This window comes from Leptinotarsa decemlineata, unplaced genomic scaffold (genome assembly GCF_025532065.1).
Source record: "Leptinotarsa decemlineata unplaced genomic scaffold, Ldec_3_MD MMD2_P_RNA_scaffold_5, whole genome shotgun sequence".
NCBI lineage: Eukaryota > Metazoa > Arthropoda > Insecta > Coleoptera > Chrysomelidae > Leptinotarsa > Leptinotarsa decemlineata.
Genome location: NW_027412532.1, coordinates 8,728,995 through 8,735,132, shown reverse-complemented (window position 1 = coordinate 8,735,132; position 6,138 = coordinate 8,728,995).

Genomic DNA, 6,138 nt, shown 5'->3' with positions numbered 1-6,138 from the left:
CGCCTGAAGCATACATGATGACAGACTTGAACATCATGTTATAGATCGTGATTTTATTCTTTAGGCTTAACTTGGATTTTCCATTTATGAAAGGGTACAGGCTTGCCACCCGACCCTGGATATTTGCCTTCACGCTTAACAGGTGCGGGTTCCAGGTGAGCCTACGGTCTATAAGAAGAAGTAGGTACTTGACCCGCGCTTGTCAATCAATCTCCCTTCCAGAGATTCTCACTTTCATGGCCGGAGAAGCTATCGTTCTTCCCATGGTTATTGCCTGAGTTTTTTCCGGATTCACTAGGATCTTCCACTCAAGGTACCAGCGCTCGAGGTCGCCCAATGCACGTTGCATATAGACGATCCCGAGCTCCCGACCCATGGAAGATGAGAGGAGAGCCGTGTCATCGGCGTAGAGGGATACCTTCACATGCTTGGACCTCGGAAGGTCGCTGGTATAAAGGGAATAGAGCGTGGGAGAGAGTACGGCCCCCTGTGGCACTCTAGCGAGGATCTCTCTGTTGTCAGACAGAGAGCCCTCTACTCTAACCTGGAATGTTCTGTCTTTCAGGAAAGACCCAATCCACCGGATCAGGCCCCGAGGCAGGTCGAACGCGATTAATTTGTGAAGAAGGCCTTCATGCCAAACGCGGTCGAAGGCCTTCGAAATGTCTAGTAGGACTAGATGAACAAAATGAGAAAAACCAAGAAAGTACTTGATAAAAAAAGCTGCGTAAACGCAAGCGAAACATAAGTGGAACCACCTATTGGTGTGACACCCAAGTCAACTTGCCAAGTTTTTATGTCAGTGTTGGTGGTTTGACCAATCAACCGACAACTGCAGTAGCAGAAATTTGAGAAGCTAACCTGAAATGCCATCGGAAAACGAATCCACATGTTTCTAGAAATGATATGAAATCTAGGAAGGTTAATGCAGTCAAGCTGCTGGAAAATAATTCCATAAAAATCAAAGAATAAATAGATAGGTACTTTTTGATCATTCCCATATTGATTTCAATTTAAGAGCCATCGGTAGACAGCTGTTTCAGCCTATTGGGCATCGTCAGTACCGGGCAGGCGATCCTCGATTGAAGACAAAATGACGTAATCCATCTTGATTTCATGCAGGTTGAAGCCTGGCTCCCTTCCCCTTTCAACTGGTGAAGACAAAATGAGAAAAATCAAGAAAGTACTTGATAAAAATAGCTGCGTAAACGCAAGCGAAACATAAGTGGAACCACCTATTGGTGTGACACCCAAGTCAACTTGCCAAGTTTTTATGTCAGTGTTGGTGGTTTGACCAATCAACCGACAACTGCGGTAGCAGAAATTTGGGAAGCTAACCTGAAATGCCATCGGAAAACGAATCCACATGTTTCTAGAAATGATATGAAATCTGGAAAGGTTAATGCAGTCAAGCTGCAAGCTGAAAATCAAAGAATAAATAGATAAGTACTTTTTGATCATTCCCATATTGATTTCAATTTAAGAGCCATCGGTAGACAGCTGTTTCAGCCTATTGGGCATATATATATAGAGAGAGAGAGAGAGAGAGAGAGAGATTTCATCGGGTGTGTATGATACAAATCAAGAATGGAATAATTCGTGGACACAAAACTCAAAAAAAAAGGGGGGCAAACCGCGGACACGTGTTTCTGGCTATTGGCCTCATCAGCGCGGTGCAGCCAAGTGTAAAGATGGGCAACACTTGTTTGCCGAAATCAGGAAACAACACGGTTGGCTCCTGTTGTTGACCCGTGTTGTTGACACTGTTACCGAGTGTCTATGATTTAATTCAAAAAGGAAAGGATTAATCGGTACCTATCGGCAAACTGCGGACACGTGTTTCTGGCTATTGGTGTAGCCAAGTGCAAAGGTGGGTTGCCAAAAACAGAAAAACAGCGCAGACGAACGGAGTCATAGACACTCGATAACACCTCCTTTTTTTATATTTATATCCTGGACCCGGAAAAATACCTCAGTGTATAGCTTTTGATTTCAAATTCGCAAGGAAGTATATATTCAAAATTACAAACGATAAGTTCCATCAATTATATTTCAATACTGGCACAGAACTCTGAAATAGTTTCAAAATATGTTTTTCATGATCATCGCATAATGATAATACATTTAATATTCACCAATATATAAAATAATTCAAAATATTTAAACTGGAGGGGTTATATTTTTAGGGGTGACTGATTTTTGGAGAAGAAAGTTTTTGGCTTTCTACTACTCTATCTTGATACAAAAAAATGTGGGAATCTTCCTAAGAAAGGAAAGAAGTAATCAATTTTAAAATAAGTAACTTTAAACGTGGATGTGTAGATCATGCAAAGAAGTAACTTTCAGACACAAACTGAAAGAAAAAGACCTCCTGAAACAGCTACTGTATAATTTAGTGTTCATATAAAAGTATTTGTTTCGAAAAAAAATTTTCTTTCGTCTAATTCAATGTTTATATGAAAGTAGCTGTTTCAGGAGGGCTTTTTCTTTCAGTTTGTGTCTGAATGTTACTTCTTTACATGATCTACACATCCATGAATAGAGTTACTTATTTTGAAATTCATTACTTCCTTCCTTTCTTTGGAAGATTCCCACATTTTTTTATATTAAGATGGAGTAGTAGAAAGCCAAAAACTTTCTTTCCCAAATAATACAAAATAATTCTTCGATACAAAAATATCTAATGAAGGTGAATAAAACGGAAAACGTTAGACTCTGCAGCCAATTCTTCCACAGTCCCCTTGGCATCTTGCCTACAAAATAATGGAACCGGAAGTGTTCTGAAATTTCACTAAATGAAAGAATCACGCTTCTGACTAATTCATTGTGACCACTCGAAGCTAATTTCATTGAAAATGACGGTTCCCAAGCTACGAGCCGCGAGAATATTAAGAAAAATCCTCCTTTTACCATTGTCTGAGATATCACAACAGATCAACAGAGAGATTATGCTCTATCTGAAACACCTGTTGCACTAATTATCTAATTAACATTCATCATTGCCATTAAACAAATATATACGTGTTTAACACTAATTAATAATTGTTATTCAAGCATCTGTCTTTATCTTCATCTCTGAAGATATTTATCGGGTACGCAAATCGCGCCAAATGCATATAAGATCGTAAATAAACACAAGTACAATAGTTGCATTCATTATTTATTTCCGCCGTTTATGCAGCTGCACCTCCATATAAGAGTCCGCGAAATGAAGTTGTGGGAGTAGATTTGCTTTCTAAGCGCATTGGACGATTTTTCTTTGGCAGTTAATTCAGGCGACTTGTCCAAAAATAGGCCGATTTTCACCACAACTTACAGCAGAATTTAACCCATGGGAATTGGTGAATAAAATCACTGTAAATAACATTTTGGGAAAGTTTTCATTTCAAACTCTGTGAACATTGTTTAAGTATGGGAAACATGTGCGAATAGAACGAAAAAAAAAGGTTTTCAATGATGTTTCGACCCCGTACCAAAGTTCAGAGTTTGTGAAACTTTTCAATATTGTCATTTCGCATTTTGAATCTGAAAATCGCCAAAACTGGGCAAAAACAATCAATTAAACTTTCAAAATTGGTGAAATTTCGTCAAAATCGAATCTAGAGGGCTTATTTGGCATGAATGTCTTTTAGTGTCTATGTTAAAAGTTAAACAAAAAGATAAACAATATTCAAACAGTCCAAAACATAATTTGCCATTTCCAAAATGGCACCTCAAAAAATATATATCATTCCATAATAATAATAATAATTATAATAATAATAATTCATTATATTGAAAACATCCTGACCATCGGAGGACTGGCTCAACAATATAGGCAGTGTTCGACGTCGTGTCTGGCATGTTTGAGGAACTTGAGAAGGGCAATTACACTGCGTTGATGCTTTGTGACCTGTCGAAAGCGTTCGACTGCATCTCAAATGAAATTCTGTTAGAAAAATGAAAGTATTACAGAGTTAGAGGTATTCCTCTTCACTTAATAAGAACCTATCTTACTAATCGTCAACAAGCAGTGATGCTCAACGGTACCTTATCAATCTATTAAGCATGGCGTTCTGCAAGGGTCTGTTTTGGGCCCGCTGTTATTTATCATTTATGTGAACGACTTGTGAATATATGATGCCGTTTAAATCGGTTCTCTTTGCGGACGACACCACTTTCATTCTGTCGGATAAAAATAATGATATGTTACAGTCTCATCTCGACGAGATATCTAATAGTCAGTGGTTTCTATCTAATAAGTTGAGACTAAATGGTCAGAAGACACAATACATCCAGATTTCTGCTAATGATCAAATTATCTCTAATTGTGAAACTAATAAAGTTAAATTACTGGGCATTACATTGGATAATAGACTCAACTGGTTTGCACATATTCCTCAACTGAGGAGAAAACTCTAGGGTTCTCTATTTGTTCTTCGCCAACTGAAGTACATCACTAGTGCAAATATATTAAAAACCTTATATTTTCCACTGTTTCACTCTCATATTAGTTGTGGTGAACAACTTTGGGGAAATTCATGTCATGCCATCCAAATATTTAGGATGCCAAAGAAGGCATTGTGAGTGCTGGCTAATATTGGATACAGGGATCACTGTCAAAAATATTTCAAAAAACTCAGAATTATGCCATTGCCAACTTTATTTCTTTATTACGTTTCGATTGAAATCCATAAGGAGAAACCATCCTTGACGAAACATAACACACGAACATAACACAGGAAACGCTCACCACATTAGAATAAATCGATTACGTCTTATTGCAAAAAAATCCATAGATTACTCTCTGTACAATATTTTGCCCCAAGATTTCAAAGAACTCAGTCTGAATACTTACAAGAGAAAATTGAAAAATTATTTGTTGAGGCATGGCCTCTATTCTGTTGATGACTTCATGAGACATTTTTGTGGTAACACACAAATCACTACGTCTTTATGATTTACAAAGTTTTTACATATGTGATTGTTGTTATTTGCTTGTGAATTTCAATTTCAACATAATTTGCTACAAACATATTGTATTGTGTAACGTAGTCAAATGAATATTATTATTACTAATATTATAGGCGTCCCCTCTCTATGTTCGGGATCGATTACCTCAAGATATTTGATACAACATCGGATGAACTCATTTTGTATTCGCTTAGATGCCTTTCAATACACGACAAAATAGGGAGATGCCTTGAACAACTGAAGGAGTGTATTTCAGGGCGATCTCCTCAGTCCCCTTCTCTTCCCTAGGGCCATTATTCTTTTCGCTCAGAAATACTGGAGGGTATTACTGTGATACCCCCGGGAACCGGAAGCACCCTTTTCTTTCATATGGATGATCTTAAACGTTTTGCCTCTAGAAAAAAAAAGCTCTATCAATCCTTGAGGGTGGTGAAAGAGTACACGCATGTTATCGATATGCAAGTCTTGAGAGAAAAATGTGCAATGATCCATCTCAAAAGACGACGATGCGGGGACTATGTAGAGGATGTACAGCTCGTAGATGGAATCATCATACACCATATGGATGCTGGAGAGACGTATACTTACCTCGGGGCCACTCGGGGGAGGTAACAGCAGTGAAAAACTCTCTCCGCGGCAAGTATCAGCACACACTCCGACAGTTCTGGTCAACGGAACTGCCGGAGAAGAACAAAGTTGCTGCAACAAATAGGCTTGCAGTTCCAATCTACTCTACTCGTTTGGAGTAGTGAAGTGGACTCGAGAGGAGCTGTATCAACTCAACGTAAAGAGCCGAAAGATGATGCACCTCCAGGGGAGCTTGCATCCAAAATCATCCGTTCCTCAGTTGAACTTCCCCCGTCTGGGAGGCCGTGGACTAATGGTACTGGATGGGGCCTGTAAAGTCGTCAGGAGTTCAGATCCCCTTCTTTGGATAGTCCGCGACCATGAGAGAGCAGGAATTGGAACATTTTTCTTCAGGGCAGCTGCTCGAGCAGCTGGTGAACTAGGTTTAGTTTTCGACACTGAACAAGGTATTCACAACTCTGCCATCGAGTTGAAACCCGTTCAGTAAAAGTTCCATATGAAAGAAACAGAGATTACTTCACTCCTGCGGTAGAGTAAACAAATGCATGGAGTCTTTTTCAACAACATTGAGAACCTTGGCTTATCAAAGCGCCTGAC